General features: G+C 34.9%; 1 long non-coding RNA gene across 2 annotated transcripts in view; it reads right to left on the bottom strand.

The window, feature by feature from the left end:
* LOC736130 (uncharacterized) overlaps positions 1 to 16,311 on the bottom strand; it is a 64,217-nt gene extending 47,906 nt beyond the window's left edge. The window contains exon 1 of one of the 2 annotated variants that reach the window (XR_001713709.4): positions 16,114 to 16,311. This is a non-coding gene — a long non-coding RNA (uncharacterized LOC736130). The remainder of the gene's footprint in view (positions 1 to 16,113) is intronic. The other variant, XR_001713708.4, reaches the window with a different exon arrangement.
* Positions 16,312 to 25,127: the final 8,816 nt, after the last annotated feature.

Below are 25,127 nucleotides of genomic sequence, written 5' to 3'. Positions count from 1 at the left end.
CAGGCACCCGCCACCATGGCTGGCTAATTTTGGTATTTTTACTAGAGACGAGGTTTCACCATGTTGGCCAGGCTGGTCAAGAACTCCTGACCTCAGGTGGTACACCTGCCTTGGCCTCCCAAAGTGTTCAGATTACAGGCGTGAGCCAATGCACCCAGCCCTATTGTTTTTTTTAATAAGCATAGTATAATAATAGTATTTGTCTAATGGGTCTGTGTGAGAATTAAGTGGTTTTGTACATTTGTAGAACTTAGAACAATGTCTGATAAGAAGTTAGTATATGATAGTTGTTGTCTGATTATAAACTCAGAAACAATGGATAAGGATGAAAAGGAAACTTCATAACAACAAAATTAAAAATATACTGAGAAGATATAAAAATAATAAGATTATATGCTTATAATTAAAGCTTCAAGATAATATTAAAATAATCCTTCATAATAAATAAACTATGAAAGATTTATGCCACTCTCCCTACTTGGAAACTACTTAATTGCCTACCAAGATAACTCTAGAGAGCATACATTTTATTAATGCTAATAAACTAATTCATCAAACTTTCTAGATGCAAGGTTCATGTACAAAAATCAATATTATCCCTATACTAATAATTGCCAGAAAAGGCATAGATTTCACGTTCTATAGAAACAAAAACAAAACAAATCTTACCTAGAAATAAATCTAAACAAATGTGCAATTCTCTTGTGAAGAAACTCCAAGACATTATCGAAAGACATAAAAGAAGCAGTAAATATTTGCAAGTATATACCATGTTCATGGATGAGAAGACTCAATATCAGAAAGATGCTATGGAAACAATAGTACAAGTCCCCTCCTTGAAAAAGGAATTATTAAATCCAAAATATAAATCTTCCGATAATAAAAGGTTCATCTTTGATTAAAGCAAACTTATGAAGCAAATTATTTCAACTAAGATGAATCATCCAAATAAGCTTTAATAACTATTTCTCACTCTTTCTCATAAATAACAGATATACTCTGATGTATCTTCTGATTTTCTTAAGGAGTTCAAACCCCTTTTATCAAATTGTTTTATTGCAGAGCTGACTTTTAATTATTTAAATGTATTTACATTTATAGGTGTGTTAGAAGATATTAATTGTCAGTAGATTGCATTTATCTTAAATCATCTGTGATGTAAATAGAGTTACATAAAAATCACTAAATTTTCAAAATTATTGTTGTATTTTCATCTGATCTATGGTATTTGTACACCAACACTACAAAATCAGCACTATCTGTATTAGTTCATTATCACGCTGCTGATAAAGAGGTACTTGAGACTGGGTAGTTTATAAAGGAAAAAGGTTTCATTGACTCACAGTTCGACATGGCTGGGGAGGCCACAGGAAACTTGCAATTATGGCAAAATGTGAAGCAAACATCCTTCTTAAATGGTGGCAGAAAGGAGAAGAATGAGCAAAAGCGGGGAAAGCCCCTTATAAAATCATCAGATCTCATGAGAACTCACTCACTATCATGAGAACAGCATGGAAGTAACACCCCGATGATTCAATTACCTCACACCAGGTCCCTCCCACTACATGTAGGGATTATGGGAACTACAACTCAAGATGAGATTTAGGTGGGGACACAGCCAAACATTATTACTATATTTTATGATATTTTTTATGCATCTTAGTGTATTACTAGTTTTATAATGATTTAGAAATAAAATTTGCTAACATTTCCTAATAGCAAAATAAAATGCAGAAGTTTATTGCTTTCATGATGGCAAATTATTACAAAAAGTAATCTGTAAATATGATACAATTCCAATCAAAATTCTAACACAGATTAAGAAATTTGACAAACATATAGTAATATTGTCAAAGTAGAGGACAAAAAAGAGACAAAAGAAATCTGAAAATAAAAAGTGGAGGACTTGCCTACTTAGCTACCAATAAGCAGCTAATATAGTGTGATATTCATGCACAGGGATGATAACCAAGTCGAGTGAAAAGAACAGAGAATATAGTAATGCACATTTGAACATGCAAAGATTTACATGTGATAAAGGACTTTATAGATGACAAATCAAAGGAGAAAATATGTACAAGTAAAAAAAGAGTTGCTGGGACAACTGGATGAATAATAGACATAGTTAGATATATAAATCTAAATCCCAATCACAGCATACACAAATAATTAACCACCTACAATAAAGAACAAAAATAAACCCAATGAATTTTAGAAACATATTCATATTAACAGAAACAGGTAAAAATGATAATCTCATTTACATGAAATTAAACTCACGTTCAAAAAGTATAAAATGATTTTTAAAACAACACCACAGAAGGGAAAATATATTTTTACCACACAAAAACAAAAAAAAGAGGCCAGGCACGGTGGCTCACACCTGTAATTCCAGCACTTTGGGAGGCCGAGGTGGGTGGATCACCTGAGGTCAGGAGTTTGAGACCAGCCTGGCCAACATGGTGAAACCTCATCTGTACTAATAATACAAAAATTAGCCAGGTATGGTGGCACTTGCCTGTAATCCCAGGTATTCAGGAGGCTGAGGCAGGAGAATCGCTTGAACCTGGGAGGCAGAGGTTGCAGTGAGCCAAGATCGTGCCACTGCACTCCAGCTTGGGCAACAGAGTGAGACTCTATCTCAAAAAATAAATAAATAAATAAATAAATGAATAATAAAAAAAGACTAGTACACATCAATAAGAAAAAGCAAATAATCCATTACACAATTGGTCAAAGGGCATGAAAATTAATTAGGAATTAAGATGGCTAATAAACGTGAAAATATGATCATACTCAGTAGCACTTAACAAAACACGAGTAAAACAATAATGAAATATAATCAAATACCTTCCAGATTGCCAGAAATTAAAAAAGTTTAACAAGGCTAAGTTTTGAGAAGAATCTGTGGAAATGCAATTTGTCAGTCATTGCTGATGGTAGTATAAAATGATGTGGCTACTTTGGAGAATTTGTAAAGCTGACCAAACAATTCCTCTTCTATATATTTGCTCTAGAGAAACTCTCATATATCATCACAAGAACACTCACCATGTTATTTTTTAAGCTTTTTTATTTTGAAATAATTATAGACTCACAGAAAATTGCAGAGATAGTACAGAGAAATTCCCTATATCCTTCACCAAGTTTCCCCCAAATGACTACATTTTACAAACTATAGTACAATATCAAAACCAGGAAACTGACATTAATATAATGTGTGTTCAGTTCTATGCTATTTTATCACATGTGTAGGTTTGTGTAACCACCACTGCAATGAAGACACAGAGCTATTCCACCATCACAAAGATCTCCCGTGATCCTATATTCACACTCACACCTTGCCTCCTACCTACCATCTCTAATCCCTGGAAATTTGTCATCGATTTTTTGTCTCTATAATTCTGTCATTTTGATAACATTATATAAATAAAATGATGTGTATGTGACCTTTTGAAATTGGCTTTTTTCACTCAGCACAATGTCCTTGAAAGTCATTCACGTTGTTGCATGTGCCAACAGTTTGTTCCTTTTTATTGCTGAGTAGTATTCTATAGCATGGATATATTATTACAGTTCGTGTAACCATTTACCTATAGAGAGACATTTTGGTTGTTTCCAAGTTTTGGTTATTACAAACATTCATATACAGGCTTTTGTATGGATATAAATTTTCAGTTCTCTGGAATAAATGCCTAGGAGTGCAATTGTTGCTTTTTAAAATAAATGTATCTTTAGTTTTTTTTTAATTGCTGAACTATTTTCTAGAAAATTTGCAAAGTTCACTAAGAAATTCCTCTTCTACATATTTACTCTAGAAAAACTCTCATATAAAAGCACAAAAACTCACTGCCAGGTTTATATAATAGTAAAAACTGGAAACAATCTGAATATGCATCAGAAAAATAAAATGAATTTTTTAAAATTATATTTTTGTTTACTTATGCAATAAAATATTATAAAGGTCTAAATAAATTAGCTAGAGACACATGGTGAATATAAGAAACCGTAATTTCAAACAAAAGTAAATGTCAAAATGACACGCATTATGATTATATATTTATTTTGTAATGTCATTATTATGATCTCTTTTTAGTAATTGTAGAAAAACATAAATGGGAATGGTAAACATCAGATTCAAACAAGTGGTTATTTCTAGAGAGGGAGGGAGTTTAGAGTCGAAATTCAATTGGGAGTTCAGCAAGATATACACTATTTTATTTTTAAAAATAATTTGAAAGACATTTTTCAAATATTTGAATTTGGTAGCATTGGGTGGATGATACATGGGTGTTTCTTTTATTGTTCTCTTTTGTTGCCTGTATGTTTACCACATTTCGTAGTAAAAAAGTAATTAAATGAAAAATATGTGCTTAAAACATAATTTTATTCTTAGATTTAAGTCACAAATACAAAGTAATAATTATCTTCCAAAAATCACAAGATAATAATAGTTGCATTAAAGCCATGTAAATTGTATACATGAATTTTTTAAGTATTTTAAAATTTATGTTTTAAACATTTGAAAATATTCTTTAGGAACTTATTTGTGAGACTCTAATTATGTTAAAAACAATACAAATAAGAGTGAGGAATTAAACAAACAACGGCATATAAGAAAAGGGCGTATAAGAACCTTTAATTAATTGTTGGAAAATGGACAGTTGGTGGGTTGTTTACCAATTAATTAGCCAGATCAGAGCAAAACACAGTGCAAAATACATGTGTCGGGGCTATTACCAAGAATGAGCACATCGGCCTGATATAATTCCAAAGGGGGATCAGGCTCAAATAAATCTAGCACCTAGTGAGGGTGTGAGAAACAAGGCTGAAAGCAGGGAAGTCTGCATGCCTAGTAATCTTTCCCCTTCAACAATAAGATGCTTACCACATAAAAAGGAAATTTCAGGCTCCTTTGTAAAGGAATTGAATAAAATATCTGAGGTGAACTAAGAGATTTAGGAGTCCTACAGCATAATTGCTAGGTCCTCAGCCCACTCACCCAAAAATAAATAGCACTCATTGCAAAGTCCCACCCATGTACTCAACGTGCTTTCAGTTAAACTTTCTCGTCTTGTATTTAAATATGAATCAGCAACCATGGATTACCTGCCACCTAAAGGAAAGCTTGCAACATAAAATAAACAAAGCAATAGATACTAGCAGCCATAGAGCAAGTAAATAATTTGGAGCAAATAGTATGCTAACTAGTATCTTCAGCAAAATTTGAGATAATTTTATATGCACAAAGCAAGACCAGGATGCTATGAAAAGGGAATGTAGAACGAGAAAGTTCTTGGATATTGAAACTGTGACTTTACAAAACTGCACCTGAATGATTACAAAAAAAACTGAAGAATTTTCCCCAAATTGTAGACTCCAGTAACAATGAGGCCCAAAGGAAAAAGGACAAAGATGATCATATGACTAAAAGTCTTTCCGGAAAAAAAAGAGAGAAAATTGAGGGCAAGAATGCAAAGAGAATATTCATGGTGGTGAGGTATGGCTGGTGGTGCTGTCAATGGCACATGGAGAGCAGTAATGTTCTAATCAGACTGATGTGACACTGAGACATTGGCTGTGTTCTTAGAAGTGTGGATTTGCTTGTTTTCCACTCATTGCCAGAGTCTGTTTCCTGAGCCTTTTTGTCCATTCAATGACACTATATTCCCTTTCTGTTGAAATTATCCAGTGTTATTTTCTAGTCATTGTAGATCCTAAGAAAGATCTCAAAGAGCTAGCATACATGCTATTCCAAAGGTACTTGAATAAGGATGCAAAGTTGACTCATTGTGTTTTAGAAAGAAATTTTTTAATGGTCAAGACTATGACACACGTTCCTACTCTAACTTCAGAAAACTAGATTTTTTAAAAATCTAGTATGTGAATGGAGAAAACTGCTCTTTATCTTTCATAGCAAGAAGCAGGTTTTTGCCCCTTGTTAATCTACACAGTAGGTGTTTCCCCTAACATAAGAAAAGGGTATAAATACTAGATAGTCAACAACAGCAACAACAAAGCACCTTACTCCACCACGCACACACACTGCAGAATTAAATATATGTTTGTTAATAAATGAATAAATCGCAAAAAATAATAAAGAATAAATCTCAAAATTAAATGTGAAAATGTTAAAAATAAAATGATGAAAACCTTGTTATGGACAGATAAAATATAATTTTATTTCAATTTCCTTAAATCTCCAATTTATTGGAAAATTTTGTTAAATGCATTCCAATATTTGAGAAATTTTAAATGTTTTATTTTGAAATATAGAAAATACATAGAACAGATGATATATACATACACACATATATGTATATACTGTATATACATATATGTGTGTATGAATATGCATCATATATATGAGGTCACATAAAGTAATAGAATATTCACTCAGAGGTCAGAATTGTAGAACAAATTGTAGTATTAGTCCTTGGGGTTCGTCTCATATGTAAATGGGAAATTTCAATGAGATAAAATAGTCTGTTTTAAATTTGTTTATTTTATTTTTATTTTATTTATTTTAGAGACATGGTCTCATTATGTTGCCCAGGCTGGAGTGCAGTGGATACTCACAGGTATGATCATAGTGCACTGTAGCCTCCAGCTCCTGAGCTCAAGTCATTCTCCTGCCTCAGCCTCCTGAGTAGCTGGGACTACAGATGTATGCCACTGCAACTGGCTCAATTTTTAACTTTAAAAGTCTATGATTCTTAGTAACTTTAAAAGTCTATGATTCTTAGTAACTGAATGTGTGTGTATATGTGTGGGTGTATGAATATAAGGTAAGGATGGAGAGACTACCCCAAAATACCTTGGACTTTTTATTTTTTAAATTTATTATTTATTTTTGAGATAGGATCTTAATCTGTCACTCAGACTGGACTGCAGTGGCACAATCACGGCTCACTGCAGCCTTGACTTCCTGGCCTCCAGCAACACTGCCACCTTAACCTTCTGAGTAGCTGGGACCACAGGCACGCACCACCACGCCCTGCTAATTTTTCTATGTTTTGTAGAGATGGGGTTTCTCTGTGTTGCCCTGGCTGGTCTTGAACTCCTGGGCTTAAGCCATCTGCCCTCGTTGGTCTCCCAAAGTGCTGTGATTACAGGCCTGAGTCACTGCACCCAGCCTACCTAGTAATTTATAATGGACATTTTTGATTTTCATCTACTTGGAAACTTTTCTTCCTTTTTAAACTAATGTATCTTCTTTCCTTGGGATACTGATTTTTCTTTATCCCAATCAACTGATTCTTGTAAGTTTCAATCATAGTACACAGCAGTGTGCAGGCAATCCTGGCCTGACCATAAGTATGTCATAGCCCCTGGCCATTGTGCTTGGTCCAGAAGTAAGGCATGTTACTTGGGACAGGGTAATCAGAACTTTTACTAACATCCTTTATATTAAAGCCAGAGGGAAGATCCATGCTGACCATGCTATGACCACATCTCTACTTTCTACCCCTGAAGGTGAATGCGGCCATAATTCAGAGAAGGACTAAAATGAGACATGAAGAGAAAAATGGAGAGTCTTGATCACATTGTTAGAGTCCAGCTCTACCTCCCCAGTTAGAAGAGCCAGCATATCCTCTTTTTGGCTTGAGCTAGATTTAAATGGATTTTATTTGTTTACAGGGAATAGTAGTCTTTAGCCCTATATCTCATGGAACAAGCTAACTGCAAACTATAGTTTTTAGCCTCTAACTGACATTATAGTGAAGTTCTTTGATCAGTGTATGGGTCTTGAACACCTCTTCTCCAAACTTTAAACAGCAGGTACAGCTTAAAGGACATCAACCAAGTAGAAGGAATTGAACATTTGAAATTAAGCCATATGAAAATAGTTAGTTGACATTATCCATGGACACATAAGATTAAATATGAATCAACTAGCTTTGTGCTTGTCACATAGTAGGGGTTCCATAAAGATTTATTCTCCCTGGTAAAAAGTTTTGAAAATAACATAAAAGAGAAATAGTCTCCCTCTCCAATATATAAACAGATATGTTATTATCATTAGTCTCTACCTCAGTTGGAAACGTTAATATTTATGTTTAACGATAGGGAAAATTGACATCTTTTCTGGCCTTTTAAAAGTTTAGATGCTACTTAAACTGTTTCTTCATAATTTCAGAATTTGTCGGTGTATGTATCTGGTTTGAGGATATATTATGTAACTACTTGTCTATTATTGTTTTATTTCACTATTTTTTAATACTCAGTCTATTTTAATTATTTAGGATCCTATTGTACCACATGTTGAAGTTTCAGTAATCTACAGAATATATTTACCCCGCTATAATGCCATTCTATGTATAAATTCATAGATATAATGAAGACAGAAATAGAATGAGAGAGACAGAAATAAAATGAAATAAAATTCAAATTGAGTGCTTTGAAAATACAATGTTTATTTAAAAGCACATAGTGCAAAACTTTTCATGAATGTGTTCTTCACAAACTAACCATTCTATCTCCCACCCCAATCAACATCTGCCATTTCAAAGAAGGTATCCCAAGATTAAAATTTGACTGGAGTTGGGGCCGGGCGCAGGGGCTCACGCCTGTAACCCCAGCACTTTGGGAGGCCAAGGCGAGTGGAACAAAAGGTCAGGCGATCTAGACCATCCTGGCTGACACGGTGAAACCCCGTCTCTACTAAAAATACAAAAAAATTAGCCAGGCGTGGTGGGGGGCGCCTGTAGTCCCAGCTACTCCGGAAGCTGAGGCAGGAGAATGGCGTGAATCCGGAAGGCGGAGCTTGCAGTGAGCCGAGATAGCGCCACGGCACTCCAGCCTGGGCGACAGAGCGGGACTCCATTTCAAAAAAAAAAAAGAAGCTTTGACTGGAGTCAAGAATTTTAATTTTACTCCTGAATCTGACATTGACCAGTACAATGAATGATATTGGATAAATCATATTTTGGACTTCGGTTATTCATGTGATTTGGACTATTATAGTGCCTGTGCATTAAAAATAATTTAAATTGTATATGAGAATCCAGTGAGTCTCATCAGGGCAAAACCATGCAAAGAAGTTAAGAATTTATTTTGTGTCTTTTCAACTCCCTCTTCAGTCACATAGGTTTCTCTTTGATGTCTTCATCCAGTATAGCTCTTAGTAGAGACTCAGTACGTGTTAGGTCTTTTCTTCACTTCCATGTTCTAGTGCCTCTATCCCTTTGCTACACCGAGCTTCTCATTGTAAACGCCACCGTTGTAAACTCCACCAAGGCCAAAGAAATTACCTTGGGCAGGATCCTAAAATTCAAATATCTCTTTTGCAGCTGCTCTATTTACTAGGTGTTAGGGTAATTTGTTTTACCATGTGGGACTTGTGCCTCTATTGATATTAATAGTAAACAACAGGCTTACAGTTGTCACCCTTCCAAAGGATATTTTTTATTTCAATAGAAGTGTCTTACCATTATTCAAAGGAATTGGTATCTAAAAATGAGACTGAGGGCCCTACCACAGAGAGGCTTCAGGCTAGTTAGAGGAATATTTGGGAAACATGGAAAAAAATAATAATTTAGGTTTTCTAGAGCCTATCTAACTGTAATCAAACATGAGTTTTTAATCAATGACAAATTATTTTGATACTTAAAACCTTGAGTGAGCATTTGATTAATATCCCCTGCCTGTTAACTTTTTCATTGTTTTTATTGTCATTTTATAAACTGGGATTTGAACTTGTTTGGACTGGTTTTCTCCCTCGTTTTAAGGGGAAGGGAGGGAGAGTAAGTGAAGAGGGGAAAGGTTGTGCTTCTAGCAAGCATGACTAGATTTCAGAATTGTTTCTGTAACTAGAGAGAGAATATGCTTGCAGGTATTCCAGGCTATAGCTCTCTCAAAGATCTTCCCACATGGCTTGCTTAGCTTTTACTTTCATTTTGTATTAAACAAAAAGTCATTTGAGGGCTATTTAATGCTCTGGTTTGCGTTTTCCAATACCAGATAAAAGTTAAACAGATGAACCATTTGGGGGGTAAGGATTGGGAAATCCACGGCTGCTAAAATGCTTTAAAGTTTCAAAATGGTTTTGTTTTTTTAAACCCATTTTCCATGTTCCAGCAGCTGTGGGTTTTCCCAGGGCTCCCCCTGTGGCTCAAAAGGGAGCTGCTTAATGCTTAACAGATGAGCCAATTGAGTTTTTAAATGCAAAATTAAACTTAAAGTGCACAAAGAGCACAGGGGAATCCACAGCCAAGAATAGACTGGAGGAGGAGAGTGAGCTGCGAGCATAGTGCTGTGGGGAGACACAGACTCATCTACTGCAACCAGCAGCGACTGGGGGGATGGTACAGGCACGTTTATCTTTTTACCATTCCTCCAACAGGCTGCCGTTATACTCCATAGTACCAAAAGTTTTCTTTGTAACTACTGGTTTTATGTATATTTATATGATGTGTCTATTTTTAAGAGCGAAAAAGAGAAATAAGAAAGAAAGGAAGGAAGGAAAGAAAGAAAAAGAAAGAAAGAAAGAAAGGAAGGAAGGAAGGAAGGAAAGAAAGAAAGAAAGAAAGAGAAAGAAAGAAAGGAAAGATCAGCTCTGTAAAATAGGAGGACAAACATGTTTTGCTCTCCACCAGGTTTGTTCTGCCAGTGATAGTGAGAGAATTTGGTCCCCTCAGCATTATTTTTCCGCTCAGGTTCCTAGGTGCCTTGCTTCCTATGTCGCAGACACCCTTACCAGATCTGGATTCTCAGAACCTTCTACTTTGAACATGAGGAGCTGCGATGATTGTAAACTTTGGTTGAAACACTATTTGCCAAATCACTGGATAAACTGTTTTGTCATTCGTCTGAATATTTGAACATAAAAAAAAAATGGATTTTTACTTTTTTTTTTTGAGACAGAGTCTAGCTCTGTCGCTAGGCTGGAGTGCAGTGGCGGTTCACTGCAACCTCTGCCTCCTAGGTTCAAGTGATTCTCCTGCCTTAGCTTCCTGAGCAGCTGCCCACCTTGGCCTCCAAAAGTGCTGGGATTACAGGCGTGAGCCACTGTGCCTGCCTAAAGCACCAGATTTTGATGCCTAAAAAAAAAGTTTCGATTAACATTTTGGCCAACTTCGTGACAAGTCTCTGATTAAAAACCAATCATTCTAACACCTTTAAAAATAAAACCTCCCGCCGGGCGCGGTGGCTTACGCCTGTAATCCCAGCACTTTGGGAGGCTGAGGAGGGTGGATCACTTGAGGTCAGGAGTTCGAGACCAGCCTGGCCAACATGGGGAAACCCCATTTCTACTGAAAATAGAAAAATTAGCCAGGCATGGTGGCACATGCCTGTAATCTCAGCTACTTGGCAGGCTGAGACAGGAGAATCGCTTGAACCCGGAAGGCGGAGGTTGCAGTGAGCAAAGATCGTGCCATTGCACTCCAGCCTGGGCAATAAGAGCGAGACTCTGTCTCAAAAAAATAATAATAAATAAAAATAAAGCCCTATTTTAATTGTGCAAGTGCTTTATTTATACAGGGGCTCCCAACATCATCAAGACTAAAATATCATTGGTGCAATTTCTTTCATTGAAGATGACAAAAGTAACTGTTGAATTCCAAATCATGGAAATCTGTTTGAAAGCCAATTTCATAATATTTCAATACGTTTTTCATAGCAATATGTACATTGACATTCCAGAACGGGATACAGCCCAGCTCATCAGACTCACACGGTCTCTCAGATTTTTAGACAATAAGTTCTGGAAACATAAATATCTTAGCATTTGAAGGGATATGTCAGTTGTTGTCTATTGCTTTCAAGAAAGTGCTGAGAAATGATAATTCCCATGCAAAATTTCTATTACCTAGATTTTGCATTCATACTAGGCTTTTAAACTTTGCAAACATTGAAAATTCTTTAATTTCTCACTTTTGGGGAAATATATATATTTTTGAACAGAGTCTTTCTCGGTCCCCTGGTCTGGAGGGCAGTGGTGTGATCATGGCTCACTGCAACCTCCACCTTTCTGGCTGAAGCCATCCTCCCACCTCAGCCTTTCCAGTAGCTAGGACTACAGGTGTTCATCACCATGCCCAGCTAATTTTTGTGTGTGTCATTTTTGGAAAAGATGGGGTTTCTCCATGTTGCCCAGGCTGGTCTCTAGGTTTTGGGCTAAAGTAAACTGCCCACTTCGGCCTTCCAGTGTGTTGGGATTACAGGTGTGAGCCACTGCTCCTGGCCTGGAGAAATAATTTTAATAGATAGTAACCAAAAATTATATCAATATGCCAGTAGAAATGTCTTTATTAGGATTCATTAAGAAGAAGATGCTAGAAAGCTTCTAGTTCACATTTGATTTTGTGAGGGGTTCAGAAAAAGATAACCCAAAGTACAGCACTTTGACATACCAGCTACTTAGAGCTAAAGCACATTGGAAGGCCTCAGAAGCAGCATCAGGACTAATGTATGCCTCTGACCTTCTCCTGCCCTCCTGTTTCTTGCCCCTCATTCTTCCCTGAAGTGAGTCACAGAAATCAGAATTCCTCTTCCAAGTGAGTCATAGAAACTAGAACTCTTTTTCCCCAAACCAAGCCGTAAAACCTAGAATTATTACCCTAACTTTCCTCTGCCTTTTTGTGTAAAAGCTTGTCCATAAGAAATTATATGACCTAATTTGTCTCAAAGTAGATGAGAAGAACCTTATTCTGGAAGGAGTCCTGCCCTATATCCAGGAGGAAAAAATGCCACAACAGACAGGCCAAGTAGAATCCAAACAGACAGGCCTTGCTGGCTTTTCCCACTCAGTCTATTGCTGTTAGATCATTTCTCTCTTTGTTCAATCATATTTTTATATGACTGTTCACTCATCATTGAATCTAAGCATAAAAATGGACAGTTTTCCCTTGGGAGATTGGGCTTCATTTCTGAAGGCTCTCATGACTCATAAAACTTTGATTAAATAAATGTGTTACGCTTTTCTCTCATTAACCTGTCTTTTGTGATAGGAGGGTCAGCGGTGATTCTTATGATGGGGAGGAAAGATATCATACCCTTTCTGCCCCTACAATATGTTATCTAGTCCAGCAATGATTTGTAAAGTTGCAAGGTCAAATAAGGTTAAAAAAGTACACACACACATACACATAGGTGTATCTGTATGTACACACACACAAACACACACACACATATCTAAAGTTACCTATTCAACTACAAATTATATTCCTTAGGCATTTTTACCTCTTTCAGTTCTCCAAGTAAATCTTTTTTTTTTCTTTCTTTTTTTTTTTTTTTTTGAGACTGAGTTTTACTCTTGTTGACCAGGCTGGAGTGCATTGGTGTGATCTCGGCTCACTGCAACCTTCGCCTCCCGGGTTCAAGTTATTGTCCTGCCTCAGTCTCCAGAGTAGCTAGGATTACAGGCACCCACCACCATGCCTGGCTAATTTTTTGTATTTTTAATAGAGACAGGGTCTCATCGTGTTGACCAGGCTGGTCTCAAACTCCTTACCTCAGGTGATCCACCTGCCTTGGCCTCTCAAAATGCAGGGATTACAGGAGTGAGCCACTGTGCCTGGTCAGTTCTCCAAGTAAATCTTATTTTTAGTTTTAACTATCATGGCCCTCTCCCATCCTCCCTCAAACAAAACAAAACAAACACACAACCCAATAAATAAACAAACAAACTATAAAACGGATCATTTTCATTTGGATGTAGTCTTCACCTTCATCCTGATAATTGTCAACTCTTAATTATTTCATGGAACAATTATTTTACCTTAATTGCTTAAATTTATAGTTGATTGTGAAATGATAACTACTAGAAAATAGGTTGGAGATGAACATTCCTACTGTGCATTTGTGACTGCATATGCAGAGCCTTGTACCTCTTAGCTAATCAAATTCTCTTGAGTCATTGACTAGATCCAGCATTGTCAGTTTGCCTAAAGGAAAGATACTGATGAGGTTAGGCTCCTTCGAAAGCAATCATATGGTTAATTGCATTAGTGTGAACCTAGCCTTTGTGATTAAAGCCTAGGACTTTTGTTTAGGTAGAGCAGGGCTTCCACGCTTGAAGGCACTTCTTGTCATATCTAGTACTCTCCAGGCCTTGAGGAAATATGCTGAGGCATCAATATATTTCCCTGAGGAGTTGCCATGTTTGGGAGATCATTCAATCATTAGACCATATTCAAAGAAACAGGTTAATTTGAATATGTAAACACTAGATCACATATTCATATATATGCAATCTCTTTGAAAAGATCATCATCAGAATGCAGATTTAAATAAACAAGAACATACTCAAAACTTGACATATTATGTACTTGAATTTAATGTGCATCAGTGCTTGCCCAAAGGATTTTATACCTGTCATCTAATGATGCCTGTATACTGCTACTGGTATGCTTTTCATAGATGTACATTAAAAAGACTCTCTGCTCTGTTTTTGAATAAAATCCTGTGGCTCATATTTTCACAATTCCGAATGTAGTTATTTCTCATAAAATTTGGTTAGCAACATTTAGGCCACATTTATATACACACACACATCACACATACACACACATATATGCAGGCACACATATACACATGTATATATATGTGTGTGTAAATATGTACATAGATTAAATTTAGTACATAAAACATTTCAAAACTTGTTTTTAAGCTTTAAAAAAATTACATAGAATTAAAATCATTATTCTTTCCCTCTCCAGTGAAATATTGACTTCAGAGTTCACTTTTTGTAAAGAAATTCTAAATCATTAAGCAAGTAGAGTACTATCCTTATTTTTTTAAATTACCCAACATACTTTTGGAGTTTTCGCAAGTGGAGGCTAGAATGCATTGATGCATAAAGAAAGAGCTATCTATGTCCCAGTAATTCAAATCCAACACCATTTTGGCTAGATACATACTCATGGGAGTAACCAAGGGTAATTGACGATAAGTTCGAATTACTTGCATCTTATTCATCTTAAAATCAATCCCATAAGCTGTTATTACCCTATAGGCAATAATATCATTCTGTCAATTGTGAAAACAACGAAGTTTTATTAATCTTACTGTATTTACTGCTCCTCTATAACCTCATAAAAACTGGCTCCTGTGTATATAAAGCATTTAAGAAACCCTACTTCCTTGGAAATAGATGCAATCAATAAGATTTACCATTTTAAGAAATATTAATATAAAAAGGGGGTCATAGGATGGTCTATTCTCATCATTTTACATTGTTCTCCAAACAGTTGCCTTCATTTTCAGGGTGAATCTCTGAATGTTAATAGCAGATGCATCACGTGCAGAAGCTGGGAGCATGCAAGCCATGTTAGGCGCATAGATTCTTGACAAGGAAAAATGTTACACAAAGCATATTGGATCAGGGGCTTGATTTCAGAAATGGAATCTTTCCTTTCTATTTTAGACCTGTCTGACTCAGTATTACACACCACTATAAAAATTTGCTCATAAAAAGATTAAATATTAAAATTGAATGCAAAGTAATAGACAAACAAAACCTCTATTCCCCAATGCAAAAATCAAATATGCAAATATGAAAATGAGGGGACTCTGCTTTTTTCCCACTTACACAACTGATTAAATTGTCACTGCTGGAGATTACATGGGGTTTTATTCCCTTTACAGCCATATTCAATTGGACAGATAGAAAATTATATTGCCACAGACGAGACCCCCCACTTGGGTACACTGTGCTTCCAGTTGCTGCAGAGGTCTTTTCCAAAACTTTGCAGCTACCCTTTAAAAAAAGAAAAGTATTAGATGTGGTCATTCATGACACACTAGATTTTTTCTAAAGTCCTTTCCAACTTGGAGATTTCAGGACAAAAACTACTCCTTTTACTTCTACATATTAGCCTACAGCTTACTTCCCATGTAACAAAACCTTCACCAACACATCCCCTTTTTTTATATATATCTTATAAATGTATGTATGCGCAAATATATGTATGTGCATATATATATATATATCTCAGAGGCTTTTTTCTTTTTGTGTTTATACTCTATTTCCTAATTTGTGACTTTATTTCCTGGCTCAGCAGTTCTAACACAGAACCTCCCCCACCCCAACTCCTTTTTTTGCCCAGTTGTCTCTTCCAGATGAATATATTTGATTCTTGCACAAACTGAATACAGAAACAGGATTACCTGTGCTTCTCTCATGCCTTGCCGTGGTTCTGAAATGGTTTTCGCTGTCTGCCTCCGTGGAATAGAAGTTAGTGCTCAGCGACGCTGTCGCCTGTCTGTGTCACTCTGCACTGGGGCTGAACAGAGAGCTGCCTCCAGCTGCAGGCGAGGGGCCTCAGTGTTAAGGACGCACAGAACTAGTTTGTTAATGAGATCATTTCTCCAGTGCAAAGAAATGTAGCCACAAGCACAGGGATATTTAACAACTAAAAGAGGTGGTAGGAGGATGTTTTTGAATTGGAGTAATCAGGAAAAAAAATAACAAAAAACAGTGAGCAGCAGATGCTTCATTGCAATGACAAGTGAATAGGAACAGGACTATTTGCCTTAAGATTTGTAGTAGACATGCATATGTTACTTTGCTATAGAAATGAAGAAATTGATCCCCAAAGAATTTGTAGGTGGTTTGATATGTGGCTGGAAATATTTTTGTTGTCGTCAGCAAAATAATGCTTAAGGATGTTTTTACTAGCTAAGATCTCTACTGTATCTGTTGATATAACTGTAATTTGAAAATTTTCTTTCTCTGATTGGGTAGTTGAGTAAACAATCAAGGTTTTCATTTCTAGCACCCAGATGGGTAAATTTATCATGAAATCAAATGATTTCTTCATGCAAAAACTTCCAACAATTTTGCATTTGAAAACACAAACACATACATCATGCTTAAACAAAGCATTCTGTTTAAATTTGAGAATTTTAAAAATCATTGCTTTCTAACATTGTGAATGCCCTTTCTTGATTCAGATATCTTTTTGCTGTCAAAATTAAAAGCAGAGTTGTGTTCATTCTACTGGCTTGAACATTTAGATGTATCCTTTAGTCTCTGCTTGTGTTTGCTTTTTTTCTGTCTTTCCCATGTTTCTTTGTTTTCCTTTTGTCTTCTTCTCAAGACTTCCCATGGTTTTTGTTTTATCATATTGTTCTCTTTGCATTGTTCAACTGCTCTTTGACAAAAATTCCATATTTAATCTAATTTTCTTGTTTTTGTTTCATTTCCCTTATAGTTTTATATGATTACTTTTTTTGTTGTTTTTGTTAGGGCATTGTGTTTATTTGTGAAAACACAGTTCCAAAAGTCACAATAGTACTATGTGAACAAACTTTTCTATTGAGTGTCCTTATCTTTTAATATTTTGGTTTTTTTTACTTGTTTATTCTCTTTCCCAGTTCTGGCCATTTTAAATTATCTTTTCATCTATTGCATTGACTTTTCCATTACTAATAGCCTTCTCTTTTAATTCTTCCCTTGATGTCTTGATTTACTAGGCATCTCTTCATTACTAAAACATGACCACCATTTTTTCAACACTTAGTATAAGCACTATGCTCAATGCTTCGTGTCTATTCTTTTGAACTCTTACTGCAATCCGGAAAGGTAGACATTCTCATTCTCATTTGACACAAGAGGAGACAGAGGCCCAATGATTAAGGTACTGTCTGAAGACCACACAATAACTACGATAGCAATGATTTGTTCCCAGAGCTACCTGACACCAAATCACCCCCTCTTTCAACTAAACCATATTGAGGCTCAAAATCAGAATTAGGTTTTGAAATTTTGTTATGTATTGGGGAAAATATACTCACTTGTTAAACTTCACAGATATATACTCATTTCAGTCTTAGTATGCATGTATACCTAAAACGATTCAATACAAATTACTCCTTATACCTTCCTTTTGATAACATTTACCAACTTTAGTTTTATTTGTGATAAAAGAAACCTCTAAACTCAAGTTACTATCTTCAACAACATTTTTGAGACTAAGAGTAGGTCCAATTTTCCTTTGCATACATACCATTCTGCTAATATATGGTTGTAAATGTACATGAATTGTAATAATAAGTTCCTACTAGTACAATAAACAAGAAAAGACAACACTAGAATAATAAATAGCCTGTGTTGTCTGCAAACCTCACAACACTATATCAGCCTTTCCAGTAATGACATCAGTAATCAAATATGTTTTTACAGTTGTCAATGTAGCGGATCAGACATCTAATCCCAGTCTGCTTGCAGCTGCTTTTCCTCATCCTTCCCTCACTGTATTAAATTTGCCTTTTGGGAAAATAAGAAAATTATGCGTTGCCTTATATTCCTTGTTCAGGTTTAAAAACTCTTATTCTTCTTGCTATGATGATGACATGCAGGTGTCATTCTCTAAACAGGACACTTTGCAAGTTTCATAAACCCACTGTTTAATCATTACCATTTTCTTCACCTTATTATTGCAATGATAATACATATATATGTATGTGTATATGTGTACATATATAAACATACATACAGACATATTTACTTTTGAGAAGCAGATGGATATTTGATATTCTATTAGAAGTCTCTAAAATTGCTGCAGCTATTTCTGTGAAGAAAGTTGTATTTCTAGACTTTGGAAGAGAGCTTAACAAAATTCTCTTTGATGGATTGCAGTCCTGAAAGTTGCTCTTGTATTAAGCTGCAATTAATGCTTGTACCCAGCAGTCTCCTAAGGAATTACAGAGGAACAAAGTTAGCAACTAGCAGGCCTAAAATAGCTAGAGGGCTTTGACCACAAGGATAGGATAACAGTAATGCAGTGACTAAGAGGAGAGACTGAGGAGTAAGGAAATCTTGACTTCAAACTTCAGCTCTTATAATTTGCTACCTTTGTGACCTGGGCAAGTTACCTAATTCTTCTAATAAGAAATATTCTTCTAGTATTTCTTTGTTTAAATGGAGATAATGCCCACCTCAAAGGGTTTGGGGAAAATTTACCAGTTAATAAATATAAAGCATCCAAGACAGAATGGTATTTACTAAGTCCAGTATAAAAGACAATGGTTATCATTGTCACTATTATCATCTATGCAATGACTAAAAATGAATTTCTCTTTCTTTCCTTCTTTTGTCATGATGTACTGAACTATAGAGTCTTTTATGCATCTTATGAGTAGCATTTATACTTCTAGTATTTCCCTGTTTTGGTTGTTCTCACCACACTATAACGGCTATTATATACAACTCCTGCAATAATTTTAAGATCAACATAAATCTGTACCAAGTGAAATATACACGAGTCAACTCTTCAGCACATGTAGCAGAAAGTTTCTAGGACTAAGCTCAATGCCTACACAATGCCACATAAAAGATGTTCAATAAATTACTGTTACAACTAGCTGCATTGAACCCATATATTGTATTTGCCCAATGCAAACCGTAAATTCATTAAATGTATGCTTCATTCGTGTTCCTGTACATACATATATGCTTTTATTCATGTATCACATGTCTACTGTATGATAGGGACTGCCCCCAAATTAAGCTACGATGGGCAGGAACCATTTGTTTCATGTATGTGTGTGTGCGTGTATGTATATACAGCATACATACATAGATATATATATCTGTATATATAAGCTTTACTTTCATCTGTAAAAATTAGAAGGACAGTCTGATTTCTAATGTCTATAAGCAATAACATTCTACGATTCTTATCTAAATACACTATTTCTTTCTTAGAGAACTCCCAGTAAAGCTGGTATACCAGGACCACCTCTACTCCTAATAATCAGATTTCCCAAACTTTGTATAATTGCAAGGGCTGTATATTTATTACAGTTGACTATAACCTTCACTATTCTTTCACCTACCATTCACTCTTTTAAATTTTATTTCAAGGAAAAACTGTTGATTTGAAACCTTTTTGGTTAGGAAAACTCTGACACATCCAATTGAAAACATACTGGCTCACAGTAGTGAAACCTTGAAATAAACTTTCAAGATCTGATTACTCACAGCCTGACAAGTAATTGAAAAGATGGATCTTATTATCATTGGATTGTTTGTTGTTTTTGTTTTTATCATGCATTTCTTCAGGCTGTTCCTATGTATCCTGAAAAGCAATCCATCTAAAGATATAATTTAATTGATTGATTCAGCAAACATTTCTTGAGTACCTATCATATGCTAGGCACTATATTAAGTATTGAGGATACAGATATATAATCTATATTCTCACCACTATATCACAAAACCTATTAAATAGAAATGCTAACATAGATAAATCCATGAATAGCTACATTTAAAATTATCTGTATGACATTCAAAAATACTAACCAAAAGCAGAAAATGTGCAATAAAATACTCAACATGCTGCTTGTGTTGTTGTCTATTAAAAAAGGTTTCAAAATAATAGAAATTTCAGTTGTTCAAGCATAATGTACTTCTATTCAATTGAGCCCCTAAATCCAGATTAAGACCAGAGTTGGTTCCAATGGGCATGTTCCCCCCAGCACCCTCCCGCCGCAAGCCATTCATATTGAATTTTAAATTCATGTTAGCAACTGCCTATACAATCCAGGGAGGAAAAGGAGAGAATAGGGAGAGGGGTGGTGTTGAAAAAGTTTCTGAATGAAAATTTGCAAGTTAATCTCAGAAGATGAGATTTTTTAGGAGTTCCTGCATCTACAACACCAGAGTTGTTTGCAAATAACAATTTGGAGGCTTTTTTAAAAATTCAGTATTAAAAAATTGCAACTGAGCCTTTGCAAGTAACCATTCAAACAGTAATAAAAGAAAGCAATGCTCAGTTCTATAGTTTGTTCATCTGGATGTGAAAGGCACAGGTTTAGAGAGGGGCATGTGTTTATAATGTTGCCATGTGAAAGAAACAGGGGCAGTTACATATTTCACAGAAAGTTAACACTTGGGATAGGCTATATTAAACATGTTTAACTGGATGGCATAAATATTCTTGAGAAGTGAATTTATCTATGTAATCTTCTATAGACCTAACAGGAAGGGTGACCCTGTAGAACCAGGATCAAGGCTTTAGAGTGAATGATTGTAAGCACGTGTAATTATTTCTTTCAGATTTATAACAACATTCTTGCTGTTAACAAATATAAATGTAACATTTACTAGGAAATAAGAGACTGCAGACGGAAATAAACAAACCTAGGATGTAGTTCATCTAAGTAAACACTGAGGTTATAAACCTTCCAACTCAAATATCAAGAGCCCTGCAAATTAATGCTACACACAATAGGCCCTTTGGAAGCTAACTTAATCCACCCCCCTGAATCTACATGAGGGCCATGCATAACAATGCAGGAGCTGGGTTTCCATTAAGAGTTTCCTCTGCAGGCTGTCAGCTGTTTGAAGAAATAACAATTTCCTAGGCATGAAAGCTTTTTCAGAAGGTTCCCACTGATGTGTAATAAAAGTGACTTTCCTTTTTTTTCTTCTGCTTCTTACTTTCTCCCCAACCTCAGATGTAACATTGTGGGGGAAAAAAAGGGTGGACTAAGGCCATAGGCCCCCTACTAGTTTACCTTACTTGGATTATCAGTGCAGGTGTTAATATAATTGAAGGTGTGGTAGCAGATACAACCCCCTAATAGCTTTTCCTATATAGAGATTACCTAGGTAGAGAATGCCAGAGTACCTGAAGAATAGGCAAGTGAGTACCTTATTAACATATCACCATTCAGCGGCAGCTGCATATCTGGAAGAAGAAGAAGAAGAAAAGAAAAAACCTCTAAAGAGCCTATTCATCTATGTTAATGGGCCCATTGCACAGTACATTGTGTGAGAAATTAAGTCTCTGGCTGTGAACTTCCTGTGCTGTGCAAGCTGCCTTGACTCTTTTTTATTGCTTCAGTGTTATTATCTCCTCCTGGAAATAAAAACAATCATGTTCTCACATTTGAGAAGCCAAAACATTCCAATATAACAAACTGGAGATGCTGGTTGAAAGTTTCTTTTGTCTCCTTTATTAACTGAAAAAATATGTTTTGAAATTAAAACAACCCCTAAATTTACATCAAAGCACATCAAATTAACTGAGCTGCCCTGTGAATGACAAAGTTTTTTTTTTTCTTTTCTTATAAAATATACAATTTAAATTGCTTTTCTAGTTATCATTCCTTTTTAGAATTAATTTTTGTAGACAAAATATGTTAATTTATTCAAATTAGGCTTTAAAAAAAATGTCCAACTGGCAAAAGAACTGCTTTCCTCCTGAATGATAAGTAAAATAGACACTTTTTTTTAAAAAATGATATTTATTGTGGGCAAATAATTTAAATTTCAGAACAAGGTTGGCTAGCATTTCAAAAATAAAAATAAGAAAGGTAATTTAAGATTAAAGAAAATCCCTCTTTTAGGTGTTCAAAGTCCAGAATGTTTGCTCTTACTTTTTTCGTGGTTGTTGCAAAGCAATCATGTAAACCCATGTACATCATTTGGTATAAAAATGAATTCTGTTCAGATTAATAAAACACATTTTCATCACTTTGTGTGCACATTACCTAATCATTACCACCATCATCATTAAGATCCTTATCATAAAATAAAAAGCTAATGACCAATAGTGATTACAACTCAATTAACAATGACTCTCCCAGTGCGATTTTAAAAATTCAGTTTCCTTCCAACTTGAAGCATTTTCAAGTTAACCTAATATGTTTTACTATTTAATAGGTTACTGAATATGAGAGATGATAAAAAGAATACCATGATTCAATCTGCTACTTTACTTTGCTAAGGTACATTCTGTCTTCACTGACAAAATTTGTCTAAGGAGAATAATGATTATTGTCTGATGTACCTAAGTTTTCAGCAATCATCAATCTTTATTTTAAGAATGTGGCAAATCAGCCAATGGTAAAACAAGGTTGAATACATCCAGGATGGATATATAAACACCATAGAGTTTGTCAAGAAAATTCTTACAGTGTTAAAACTTTAGATTTTTCATTGATTTTTGTTGTTTTCTTTAAAATATAAGTAAGAGTTTGTAAAAGTAGGATGTAGTCAAACAGATCCTTCTTTAAATGATATCATGGCATGGATGTTTCTTTAATTTGCACAGTAAAATCAGCATTAATTATTTGAAATAATATTCACTTTCAAGCCTTTTTCAAGGATGAGTGCAAGTGTTCCAAACTACTACTTACTAATATATCTATATTACATTTATTTATTTATTTACATACACTTATTCATGTGAAGTACTGAAAGAGATGACTCTGTTTGCTTTGGAGTCAGTGCTTTAGTCGCTGGGATATGACTATAAATGGTACACTTTCATAGGCTTTGGAAGGCATTGCTAACTTTGGTTTCTTAAAGAGAAGACAAATTATTAATCTACAGTAGGAAGGGAACTTGACTATCCATTCTTTCCTTAACTAGTTTATATTTCATGTTGCTTTATATAGATGACTATGTAGACTACTAAATAAACAAGGTTTTCTAGAATGAGTTCATATTTTGTTATTTAAAAACCTCCTCTTTACATGGGGTTCCTTTCATAAAATACTTTCTTTTTTCAGACAAAAATGCCTTCTAGTTTTTTTGGCTAACATTTTATGGTCACAATCTGCTGCTGGGGGCACTCGGACAAAAAGAACTGAACACCAATGTTTTCTACAGCAAGGGCGCAGTTGATATTTCAAAAATAATGGACACCAATAATTTAAAGAACAGTAAAATTGAACTAGTTCCTTTAAAATAATTCGGATTAATGGGCCATTCACAGTCCTGTTAACACTTAACAACCCTATGCTCCAGATAATCAGGGTAACATTGTTGCCAGCACAAAAGTGACACCAGAACTTGTCTTCATTGGCATCAGAAATGCCAGCCATATCACCTCTGACTGCATGGCCCCATGTCTATTAACCTTATTGATTTGGAGTCCTGCTGGGCCTCCCTGGAAAACTACTCCCTGCTGAAAGGTTGAAGTGGATCAATCCTGAACCATGGACAAGAATTCAATAAAACAACATAGTAAAGACCTTTAACCATTAAGTATTCCTTAAAGTAAATCAAATTAAGAACTTTGCCATAATGAAGCTATTTTAAGATTTTTGAGATGCCAGTTGATTCCAAGTCCCCAAAAGTAAACTATTGTCTAGAAGGGACATCAGACTATTTCAAGAGATGCCTTTTTATCTGTTGTGAGGTAGTTAATGGAATATAATAAGGAGTGCTGGGTTTGTGTATTCAAGATGGCTGTTATGTAAATAAGTGGTTGTAAAGTCAAATTTTAAAATGTTATTATTTTCATAACAAAATTGAACATTATGCAGATTCACAGTAGAAAATGTCCTAACAGAAAGAAAAATGTTTTCCTCACTAGCTACTAACATAAATTTATTGTACTTACTACTTGTTTTCCATAACATGCTACCAAATTTTCTGAAGTTGTTAGTAAACTTGCAATCTTTTTCAAATTCATAGTTAATAAAGAAGACAAGTGCAGAGGTTCAGAGCTCCATATTTCTCTACAAAGGCAGAAGTGATCTACATATATAACAGGACTGCAACAAACCCATTCATATTTAAATGCAACTGGATTTCTTAGGAATTCAGTTTCCATCTTTCCAAATTTTATATTCTTTGGGCTTTGTTTATTCACAAGTCCCTGATCTGGGCTTCAGAAAAAAATCTCATCCCCTGAAAACCGAACACTTTTGAAAACTTTTAACACTTGCAAAATTGAAGCATCTTATCAATACTTATCTTTAAGTCTCAAAAGTCCTAAATTCACAATAGAGATTATATATTAATATATATAATATTTCATGTAAATATATAATATAACAATATGTAAACATTTATGTATATTTACTTTATATATTACATATAAATATATGTATATGTGTGTATACATTATATATATTTATTTACTTCTGAATGTTTCTTTCTCCTAATTACTTTTAAAATGATTGGCTGTTTTTAAATTATCTATAATATCATGTTAGTGAATGTATATAACTAAAAGTTTTAAATAAAACACTTTTGCCATTAAGAATGCAGATACAGTTTGATTTTTAAAAAAATACTGGTTGACATTTTTGTTTCCTAAAATATTTTCTCTGTAGTATTTTAGAAAATGTAGTATTGGGATTTTTTTTCTTGCTGGAAAATAAATACTATATTGTGTTGTTCATTGAAAAATGGCCCAATTAGTTATTACACTGAAATA

This window comes from Pan troglodytes, chromosome 2 (genome assembly GCF_028858775.2).
Source record: "Pan troglodytes isolate AG18354 chromosome 2, NHGRI_mPanTro3-v2.0_pri, whole genome shotgun sequence".
Classification (NCBI taxonomy): domain Eukaryota; kingdom Metazoa; phylum Chordata; class Mammalia; order Primates; family Hominidae; genus Pan; species Pan troglodytes.
The sequence above is the reverse complement of the archived record's forward strand: the minus strand, read 5'-3'. Positions and strand labels throughout refer to the sequence as shown.